The sequence below is a fragment of the Apostichopus japonicus genome, chromosome 1 (assembly GCF_037975245.1).
Source record: "Apostichopus japonicus isolate 1M-3 chromosome 1, ASM3797524v1, whole genome shotgun sequence".
In the NCBI taxonomy this organism is placed as follows: domain Eukaryota; kingdom Metazoa; phylum Echinodermata; class Holothuroidea; order Aspidochirotida; family Stichopodidae; genus Apostichopus; species Apostichopus japonicus.
In genome coordinates this window covers 10,107,337-10,119,851 of record NC_092561.1, presented here as the reverse complement: position 1 = coordinate 10,119,851, position 12,515 = coordinate 10,107,337, and positions in this window count along the sequence as shown.

Genomic DNA, 12,515 nt, shown 5'->3' with positions numbered 1-12,515 from the left:
TGAAAAGCACAAACCTTGGAAAAAAGCAACCCACACCATCCTTCATTCACACTCGACGTACGATATTAGATTAACACGTTCGCACGTGGATTAAACTTGTAATCCGTACACAAACATAAATTGGGATTTCCCCACTATTCCATGATATTGGAATAGGGCAACCCCTTCAAGTTCAAAAGTTCACAATGAAAAGTTTTTAACTATCAACAAGTCACCACGTGTTTGGAACTTCAGACAATTAGAATATAACATAGGGGCTACGTAAATACGGGATTACAAACTACATACATAAGAATAGTACAGATTTATTTTTATCGTTTATCGGCTGTTCTTTACTCCAGGAAATATACTTTGAATAAGTGCAATATCAATCTTTCGTACAAAAGTTCTTAAAAATTAAAAAAGTAGCGAAAGATAAATATAAATGACATCGTGGAACCCCCCGTATTAATAAACGAATCCATTTCATTACAGCATCAAAATCACTGCTGTGTACCAGTACCGTATCCTAGGCTATAATAATATACAGTCCCGTGCGAAGATGGATTTAAACTGGATATACTCCCTGCGGTTTTGGCTCAAAATTTATAAAATCGTTAAAATTATTATAACAAAATGAGGTGAAATGCATAAGGGTAAGATTTTGTACATGGGAACCTTGACAATCATCGTTTGGAGGAAGAATAAATAACGAAAATTTCAGAATAACTTTGAGGTCCCATAACAAGTAACGTTCGATATTTATTGTAGCCTAGGTCCAAATTACTACGTGAAAAGTTGATTTAATATATAGCCTAGTCTAGGCCAGTACGTAAGTTGATCAGATATTATTCAAACTAAGAACACAGAAACCAGAAAAAATCGTGTTTTGTTTTCTTTATTTCAAATAGTAACACGTAGATATTTTTATTAATGTCCGGGATTCCCGGGAATGATACCGAAACGAATGTAATAACCGGTTGTTTTCCCAATACCGGTAGTAGTTACACATTGCACTGTGATCGGGATTAGTCAATACCGGTATCGGGATACCGTTATTCACTTGACTACCGGGATCCCGCACAACCCTAGTTCAAATCCACGTACCCTAACCTTAACAATACCCCATACAACAGAATTCTTCCGAGGACGTGGTGATTCTTTAGAAATTACAACCGAGGACCTGAAATTGTTTTGTTCAATCCTCGGTCAGATAGCAAACTAACGCACCCTCACACACGCCAACTTGATCGCATAGGTTACTCGGCCTTCGGCACCGTAACCAAAAATAACAACATTTTGTAAGTCAAAACTAACACACGCAACAGCTCAAATGATAATGAAAAAATTTTCAATGACTTATTATTTGTAAGTTAGTTACAGTTTTATAACACCTTAGCCTATTTTGACTCATATATGCTAGTGCAATTGATAGGCAGTATTCTATGTTATAAATGTGATGACAGTTTGAGCCAAAAAAACTGTACAAACAATGGTAGGTGCCTGGAGCAGTAATTAGGCCATCAATTTTTAGCGATTTGCATGTTTAGTTTCTCCAGAATTTTATTGACTGATTTATCTGCCGGTGTAGTATCATCAACATTCAAAATGATTTTTTTTAAAAACTGAAGGGTTTTCTTCAGCAAAGGCTCTATGCCATATTTAGGACATAGAACACTGCCAAATAATTGCACATGGCTGCGAACAAACTTTTCAAAGTAGCTACTTGCAAGGTTTCCACTATCACAGTGTACTCTGGAACACCTTCATCCTCTGTCACCTGGATATAAACTGGCACGTCTGACAAGTCTGTAACCTGCAAAGATATTAAGGTATATGTATTCAATATACAGCGCTTTCCAGTTTCAGAAAATGGGAGGGGTGGCTGATCCACCATGATGGCCATGAGTGACCAACAAACAAATATACTCCACCAACGAAGGAATCAAAATAAATAATTTCTTAAATATTTTTTCAAATCAATTTACAGTACATCGTATTCACTACAAGTAATACTATTTTTGATGATATCAATAATAGCAGAGTATAAATGAAACAACAGAGCTAAATGGTGCACTGGTTCCGTGTATTTTAGAGAGAAATGAACATTTGCCATGAGTTATGACATCTTGTTACAGCTAATTACATCATGGTAGGGATTCATTCCACTAGATGATTTTAATACACTTGGGGCTGATCAGGAAATCCACATTGGGTTATGGTTACTGCAACTACAGATTGAAATCTGTCCAACATTCTGTTCCAGTTATCACATACATACTAGTCTATTCTACCTTTGTGATGATGCCCTTACTATATTTACAGCTATGAACACTCCCAGGTCATACATGTGATATTTAGTTAGGGAGTAATGATCAGATGTGCGAGCCTTTGTTGCAGACAGAAGGTTTTCAGGGCCCAAATATTTCAAGGCCCCCCAGAAATAAGGATGCCAAAAAATGCCCCCCCCCCCCAAAAAAAAGATGCCCCAACAAATGTTAGGGCTAAACCAATTTTAGGGCAAATTTGTATGAAAAGTATAATTTTGAGTGATTTCATAAATTGGCCCATATGGTCTACAGGTGACTTAGGCCCCCAAATCCTAAAAACCCAAAGGAGGCACTACCTAAGTACCACTGTGAAAAATGCTCAACACTGCACCATAGAATTCATAGGAAAAGAAACATTTTGTGTGATTTCAGGCGGAGTTCAGGAGTTCAAAATGGCCCATATGGCCCATACATGACCTTTGGCCTAAAATTCCAAACACCCCAAAGGAGCACTACCAAAACACTATCGTGACAATTAAACTCTAAGCATTGTGACTATACAATCTGTAGGAAAATATTAATTTTGAGTTATTTCCTGAAATAGCCCATATGGCATCAGACCTAAAATTGCTGAATACCCCAAAGGAAACACTACCAGGGCACTATCATGATGAACCCTCGACACTGTAACATACAATATCAGACCACCTCTGATGGCCTTGACCCATAGTTTACATACTGTTGATTTAAATAATACATTGGGTACTTACACTATCCTCATCTGCAAATACAATCATAGCACCCAACTTCTCATTCAGTAGAATCGGAACTGACAGAATTGCTGCATGCATTCTAGACTCTAAAAGAAAAATCAACAACAGAATGTTAAAGCACTCATTACATCATGACATTTCAGAAGAGTGATATTATGTCATATTTGGTAACATCGATAGGACAAAAATATCACAGATTCACTCATCTGCAGTCCGGAGAGCAATACTCAATACTCGATAAATTGCTTAGGTGATAATATTAAAGTAGAGTACTAAATACATCACAGGTCTTATTTTCAGCAAAGATATTTGTATCATTTGATATGGTCTAGGCTACTTAGCTAAGTAATATCAAGTACAGGGTATGAGCTCAACCCAAGCAAGCATCTTTAAGTTATGCCAATTGTTCAGTTATTTGTCGTGGGCCCCTACTGGCATGGGCCATAAAAAATGATTGCATCCATGTCATTGTTTCAGCTTGAGGGATTCAAGACAATGATAACTGATAAGGAACATTTGAAGCAAAATATAGAAACATTAATGGAAAAATATCAAATACTGAGATTGTATTGAAAGAGTTGCTCCATTTGTCAAGAATATGTATCAGTTGTCAAACTCGTATCTTGGACCCAAAGCAGATAGGTGTCATTGATACCTACAGATTCCTGAAGTCCGAGAACATGTTTTCCCTGAATTAACAACCATATATCATATTCTGAGGTCTTCAGTAAAATGAAGATAATAGAGAGCAGACTAGCAAGCAGATTGACACATGAAAATTTGAACCTCAGGATTCAGCTGGCAACAGAGCATGTTCAGTGTGAAAGTTGAACAAGGAAGATATTATTTGAGAATATGCAGACAGTGATAAATTGAAATGCCTCTTGTTTCCAAAGTAGAGTAAGTAGACTAGATTTCCATATACTCAGCTTGTAACAATGTAACATTGCATCATATAAATGGATCAAACTGCATATCGTGTAGCCTATAATACATATAGGCATATAGGGGGAAGTGGGGGCAGGTTGTCACATACCACCTACTTCCACCCATGGATTTGCATATTGAACGATATATTTTTGGAAATTGGAATAGACATTCTATAACCATATCCATAACTTCAAACATGTTATAATAACCTTAATAATAATAAAACGTTTTTATATAGGGCATTCCGTCCAAGACCACAATGCTGCAATGCACTGCACACAGAAAAAATATAATTATACAAAACATTACCCATATTGCAAATATACACGCTAATTCAGAGTTGATTTTTTAATTTTTTTTTTAATAATCAAATAAATTTTGCAATAATCAAAAGTTCAATTTCCTCTCAAATGTTACCTAAATCTTCCAAAAACATCTATACCCACCCATATCACATACGAGCAGTCAGCCCAATGATTTAATTTGATTTCGGGACAATCAAGGGAAGTCAACAGTCTTGAATATAATTTCAAAATTAGGCCCTATATCCCCTCCACTAAGGGGCCCATGATACTGTACCAATTTCCCTTTGTTGAACACAGACACTTGTTTGTACCAAATGAAGTATTTCACAGCCATAATTTATGCAATCTACCGTCAATACACAGCCTGTCTCATTATCATCTGAGCACTTGATTGTGTTCATCCATGATCATATCTGGCAGTCTGGGTTATCTGTGGTACAGGGTCTTTCACAGGGTCCATCCTGATCCTTATTCTACTGAACTTAACTGAACTCTGAGGGGATTCTAGCAGGCAATTTCTAGAATTGTTCAATTTGTTTTAGCATGATAGGCCTCATGCCATACCGGTGTATGTGACAAGGATTTTTCTCCCTGAAAATACAACCCCCCCCCCCTTCAGATTTACTGAAATTGCTTTGATACTTGATTGAGACTCTATTTTATAAGGAACTGCTTGATTTCAGAGAATATGCTGACCACAAATTCAACTTTTCCTGCCAAGAATTAGAAAAGTGATTTAAATCAGTGATTTGAAAAAAAACACTGATTTAAATCAGCATAATTTAAAATCACACAACCCTCTGCTAGTAAGTCTTAACAAGGTCCTAAATTTACATATAGATTTAGCATTTCAAACATGTGGTGGTAGTTGGTTTCAGAGTTTAGCAGCTGCTGAAAAAAGAACTCTCACCGTAAGTAATGGTGCTGACATTTGTACAATAAGTGTTGTAGCAGCATTTGACCTGAGAATATGTACCGGTTCATTGATATTGAGAAGTTTACATAGATAGTATGGAGCAAGTTTATTTAATATTTTGTAGGTCAAAAGCATTAACTTACACATGATACGCTGCTTCACTTGTAACCAGTGGAGATTTACAAGGATGGGGGTTATGTGTTCACACTTCCTAGATAAGGTAACCAACCTGGCAGCTCGTACAACGCTGGAGCTTATTTGGCAGTCCATAAATGAGTCTGTTGCAAGAGTCAAGATGTGAAGAGACAAATGCGTGCACTAGCCTTTTAGTGCTACCACAGTCTGAGTATGTACGGATGCGCCCTATTTTCCTCAGACTGTATGATGCAAGACGACAAACGTTAATGTCTAATGAAGGTGTTTATTTTTCACTACCATACATCTGAATGGTTATACCCCCTCACCAAGACATATTTTGCATCCACCCTTGCCTCAGACTTTGCTCGTAGTCCATTTTGAAGACCCACCACATACCTGGGTGATGATCACTTGAATAGTGAATTACAGATTGAATTGTTACTAATGTACCTTAACGGGCACCCTCGTCCTTCTCCATGGATGTATCTATGACAGTGGGATGCTTCATCTTCAAAGTGCAGCGGATTATGGCATCTCCATACTTGGAAAGCCCTTCACCAAGCAACTGTGCCATTGTCGTCTTTCCTTCAAGTCGCTTTAATTCAAGTAGTATCTATGGTTAAATGAGATCAATTAGATTATACAGTACATATGGTAAATTCACCTGAGAAGTTAAGAGATCGCTTAGGACTAACACATATTCGGGATTATGTTCAGAGACGTAGATTGAGATGGTTTAGATATGTCGAAAGGGATGGAAGATGCGAATTGGTAAAGAAGTAGAGAGAGACTACTGTAGCTGGTCAATGTAGGAGCAGTAGGCTCCCCAAGTCTTGGGATGAGGACATGAGGTTTTGCGGAGTGATCTTGCTGATAAAGGTATAGATCGGGCTCTAGCTCAGAATAAAACAAAGTGGTTTTCTTTTTAAGGGGGAACATCCCCCCTACAAATTCCTAATAGCGGTATCAGCAAAAAAAGTGTGGGAATCTTGCAATCGCGCTGCTTAGCGCAACACTGTCTTGAATTGATTTTTGAAAAATAAAGCAGTGGTTCGAACAAGTGGTGCGCATAAAGTGAATATATTCAAATGTCCATAACTTTTGAAACCACAAGATTGAATTTTACTTTTACGCAGACTACTGTATCATAAATAATATCTACAAAGACATATTAATACAGTACCTCTTCATCTTCAAATAGCCAAGGATAGACTTTCTTAACCACTTCGCTAGTAGCATCCTCTTCCACAATTAAACGACGTCTATCTGCCAATGTGATAGACATACAACTTTTGTTATTTGTTCACATCCCTAATGTTCATGTGCATATTTTGTACAGCATGTGGGTAAACATGTACGGTACGATACCAGTCACAATTCAACTATTTAATCACATCCCATTACTAAAATGTACAGTAGAAATGGAAGTGAAATTACTATGCAGTGATACAGAAGCCTGAATGCATTTGATACCTGTATGGAAAAGAAACATGTGCAAACATTAATCAATCCGCTATGGTAGCTACATTTTCATTTGTCAAGTGTACAATGATAACCAAATACATTTATGTTTGAAATTGTAGTATTTCCAAAAAGTTGAATGAAACACCCCGTAAAAGATGTCCTATTTTATTTCCAATGGAATTAGGGTTAGCCTAGGGGGATCAACTGCGGTTCACGGTACCACAGGTAAAGCGAGGAATATTCCATCTTGAAAAAAGCCTAGTCCAAGGCTATATGACTCCCTACAAACAGCTACAACAAATTAAACACCCACCCACCTTTGTTCTGAATCGGAACTGTTTTGTACAAACTTAAAAAATAGCAGGAAAAACTGTCCCAACTCATGCCGCTAGAATATATAACAAATTTTAGCCAAAAATTCCGGACAAGTCAGTGCAATTGTCCAGAAATATTCCCCCTCTATATTACTGACAACTAGGCCTATAAATTGATATGACACAGCTGTGGCAGCAATAGGCTGTTAGATTGCTCCAAGGTCCCCAATGTTTATTTTGGAAGGGGGAGTGTATTCTCCTGTGAATTGTTAACGGGATTGTTGGATAGGATGGTCAGTGGACAAACTGGTAATAAAAGATTGGCGTCATGTTCAGTTGATGTTTCGTATGAAACATAGGCCTAGCCTCTGTATTTTATGAAAACTATTTAGGGCTAGGCCTTGGGGGGGGGGGGCTATAGGGCCCTAGGAATAATCAGCTTATTTAGTGTAACAGTTTCGCACGCAACTACACAATCCCATACACACTATTCTAGTTAATTCGTTATCTTAGGGTGACCCTAATTGGAGGCTAATCCTTAACTCAAACCTAATCTAGGTATAAATAATATGGCCTAGGACCTAAGCCTAGGCTATATCCCCCCTGAAAGTGCAGGAGAAACACTGCTGTGAATTTATCCCCCTAAAATATTTCAAGAATAATATAGCCAAGGGCCTATCCCCCTAAGGCTAAAGTTTCTAATACAGATTATAAATATTAAGTTTAATTTAGGTTTGTTATTTTGTAAAGAAATTATCCATTGCAAACATGAGAAACGCGTGAATACCGGGGCCACCATGATACTGTAAATATACGGAGGCCTACTGTTACGATAAACTGTGCTGTACAACTACTACAACTACAAGGCAGCTTAACGTCATTAGGTTTAACGTTAGGCAATTCGCCTATAGCTACTGCATGATAGGCTTAGCCTAGGACCTAGATCTTAGCTTGTTCGTACACAAGTTGGAATAATCGAAAATACACACTTTATGGTCTAATATACTATATACTTTTTAAGTGACTAACAAACGACACTGGCCAAAGAAAACTGGTCTAATATACTAACCTTGCAATGGTTACTGACAATATCACTGGATGATAATATTTTTTTGATTTTTCGTACCGTAACCGTCTGGCTGCTAACTCCCTGCTGTACGTTCCTTGCTCGTCGTGTACGTATGTGTACAATGTACTATAGTTCAGTGCAGTACGCTAGGCCGTACCGTGGCGCTACAATTGTTAATATTTTCCCGCGCTTTTTCATTTGACGAATATATCAACCTGATTGACTAGTGAGTTTCGTCCCAGTGCTGACATTTATTGTAGGACCAGATTAAAATAAAACTGTGACCATTATGTTCTGGTCAGGCGACCTTTTGGGTTAGTCGTGAAGGCATCTCTACCAAGATTATGGCGGGATAATCGTTGACTAACGTAAACCAGTCGATATGACTAGACTTTAGCCTCGCTTGACTAGATTGTGTTTAGAGTGTACTGTCGGTTGTAAACCTGTTCTAATATGGCAAGTTTCATTTCAAAACTTAACTAAAAAGTAATGTTTGATATTTTCCAAACTGTTCCAAAGTTGTAATTTTTCCTTCAGTGAAAATTGTCCAGATGAAGAAATATTGAGAAATTGAATGGAAATCATTAATTATTTGCTCTTTTTAAAGAATATTTAGAGAAAAAAATGTTTAGGAGGAGGCTCATAAATTGATCAATTGCAAACACAGTTTGAGAAATACTCAGTAGTTGTTTTGTTTTATCATAGTGCCAACCAACCTCAAAAAAGATATTTAAAGCATAGATACGTTTGTCATCTTCGTGTATCTAAGAGCTTATAATAGCTGATTTTTAAAGGTCTAATAATTAGGTTAAGCCGATAATTAAAGGTTAGAAAATTGACAACGTTTTGAAAAGTTAGTAAATCAAAGCCTCATAGGATGATGTAGCTGTTGACACGATTACTTTATTGTTTAATTTCGCTCAGGGCTGTGTAGACCTGCTATTGTACAATATTGTTATATCCCTTACTTGACTTTTTGCTCAAATTGTAACACACACAAGTGTGCGGGGTTTTTTTTCGTGTTTTTTCTCCTCTGTATATATTTTCGTTCGAGTGTTATTGTTTACAGTTTCATTCTTTAAACTTTTTTTCAGTTCTTTTACCCTTCTTTATCTTGAGGGATGGTAATAGAGACAATACAGTTAGAGGCAATACCTTGTTTTGTTTCTAAAACTCAGTCACAAATGCTAAGTCACCTTCCTCGATATTTTAAAAGTCTGTAAAACTTTGCCTTTAATGGTCTCTGCATTTTAAGGTCACTGCCGTTAACGCCATGTACCTTGTGTGTGATTCATTATTTGTTACATGCATGTAAAGGGCAAACAGTAATACAACAAGAAGACAATTTGTATCGCATTGAACAGAATATCTATAAGCGTTATGTTTTCTTCTTCGTTCATTTTCTCTGCTTTGTTATGTTGCTGTGGTTGTTGTTTTTGTATTCCTTGACAAAGGCAAAATGAGTCTACACGATGGCGATGGCATATGTGTGTGTATGTGACACTTGCTTGTAAACATAACTCAAAGAGTTCATAATGGATTAACTTCATATTTGGTACTATGTGAAACATTGTAAACATGATAAACTCAAAAAGTACATCTTTGTTGAACTTCATATACACGGTTTGTACATTCAGCTAGGTGAGTAAAAGAACTGTATCCGCAATTGGTGGAGATCAAAGGTCATTTGCAGTCAGCATATAAGTAACGGTCCGAAAATCTCGTGAACACAATAACTCAAGAAATACATCTATCTTGATCTTCATACTTAGTATGCAGATACTTGGTGAGTGCAAGAACCATATTGTAAGTGGTAGATATCAACGGTCACTTAAGGTCAATAGTTGTCAAAGTCAACATGATAACTCCAAAATTAAAGCTACAAATATTCTGTGAATCCTTCAATGCTATGATTGTCTTTTGGAGAACATAGTTTGATCAAGTTCAATTTCGTTTTGTGAAGGGGCTCTGTAGGTCTTCAACATTACATACAGTCAAACAGGACACAACATCTGCTTCAAATAATCAATAGTCTAGCTTTAAACACAATCAACAGTTTTCGCCCTATGAGCGTCAATGTGTCAACAGGTTATCTCAAATGGTAACAAATTGGCTTCATCCTCTGATATATACCATACTGGATGACCGTCCGTTGGATTCCGGCAGTAACTTGGGAAATTATTTAACAGCGAATAAACATTATCATGTAACTCTTACTCATTAATCACTATATTATTAAAGGGATGGTCGGCGGCAGAGCTGATTTGCTAACTCAAAATAGGTAAAGGTAATTGCAAATGTCAATTTGCTCATACTTAAAACACTTATGTGTCTATATTTCACACAGGAAAGACTGTTTCCGTCTGGATATTTAAAACGTTGACATAAAAATTCTATACTGTAAAATCCTTACCAGTGAATTAATTGGTTGATGTCCACAAGTGAGTGCTACAAATAAGAACTGGAAATCTTTGGATCAAGTTAACCACACTTGCCACACATCGGTCAGGCAGTGAAATGGAATTTTGAGCAAACTTATATGGCAAGGAACCACAAATCCTTCAGGCTTTCTGTTTATTACAACTTGTTAGTACGAACATTTGAAAATTAAAGGGGGCGCTGATCCACCTACCAGTAGGCTACTTACCAGAGCCCGCTCGCGATTTTTTCCCAAACTGAACTGACACTGAAATTATTTCCTCGATTCTGATTGGCTAATTAACCGGAATGGTAGTCTGCGTTTATCAATGCATCAATGAATAAGGCTATATACAACTAGTTAACAAGTCAAAAGACACAGACATATTGTCAAATGCCTTTTTTTATGTACACTCACTGGCTGGCACAAAATCGCTCGCCGTCTTCATGGCCACTGCATATTCGACTAGGCCTATCATGATTCATTGACTGATTACATTTTGAATTTATGATTATAAAACTAAAAGTATCGCAACTCCGAATGTACACAAACAGCTCGTAAATATGTACATCGGCTACATGTATACAATAACAAATGCACTGTGTTTTATTGTGTTGTATACTATACACAGTGCAATAGGCTACATTGCATGTGTTGTGTAGAGCGGAGTCAAGCGAGTAAACAAACGATCGAGGACTGCCTATAATGGGCGCAGTAGCTGGGAATAGTTGCTTCATTGTGTTAAGAACACTATATGCTTTCGTTCAAATATACCTACCAAACGTTCTGGAAAGTTGCTAATGTGAATATCTTGAATTTGTTCGTGTTGATCATACTGATATCGACAGAGTATGGAGGGATCCATGTTGAATACTAAAGTATATCACGTGCTCGCTGAGAGCCAATCAGAATCGAGGAAATAATTTCAGTGTCAGTTCAGTTTGGGAAAAAAATTCGCACCCCGCTCTGCAACTAACCCCTACGGTACTTGAATAAATCATATCATGAATCGGGTAACAATTTTCCTATAGAAACTAGCTTCGTGCAGTGTAGTGCTGTGAAGTAAAAATGTTAATGGCGAGATACAGCTCAGACGGAAACTTTGAGGAATTATGATCCTACATCAGAATATATCTGAGGAACCTTTTCAATGTGTATTGGGTAACAACTTAACAAACACCGTACCCATTGAAATCATCGTTCACCATAGTTACCATTGCATCACCTATTGAGCCGACGATCGGTAAATAAGCAGACGATCCGGTTAATAAGCAAGACAGCCAGCAAGTTCAGATAACCAAAGAATGGGTGATGAGCTTGCATCATTCTGTAAACAAGATTGTCAATTTATGACCTCTGTCAACCTCAGGGAATGACCGCACAACACGGAAGTGTTGTTGTACTCAACTACTTGAAAAATATTCCAAGCCCCGGGGCTTGAATATTTTTCAAGCTTTAATTTTGGAGTAATTGTGTTTACAGAGTTTTCAAACCTTGACCTAACTTGCCCACAGATAACATTTCACCTCAACAGAAAACAACAGGATTCTTTTTCTCAAAAGGTGGATAACACATACTAAGTATGAGTTTAATCCAAGCTATACTTTTGAAGTTATTGCGTTCACAAGGTTTTTAAACTTTGACCTATGTTGACTGAAATGACCTTATGCATTCACAAAGAGTAATAAGACTCTTGCACTCAATAATGTGGATCACCATATCAATTATGAAGTTCGTCCAAGCTTTACTTTTGAGTTATTGTGCTTACTCGGTTTTCAGGCTTGACCAATGTTGATGTTAAATTACCTTTAACCATCACAAATGTAAATGGGATTTGTGTTCTTACCAAGGCGGGTGGGTCTACATACCAACCTAAAAGTCATCCATGTGTGATGCCGTACGAGAGCATTCACGAAAGAAGAATCAAAAACAGACGGA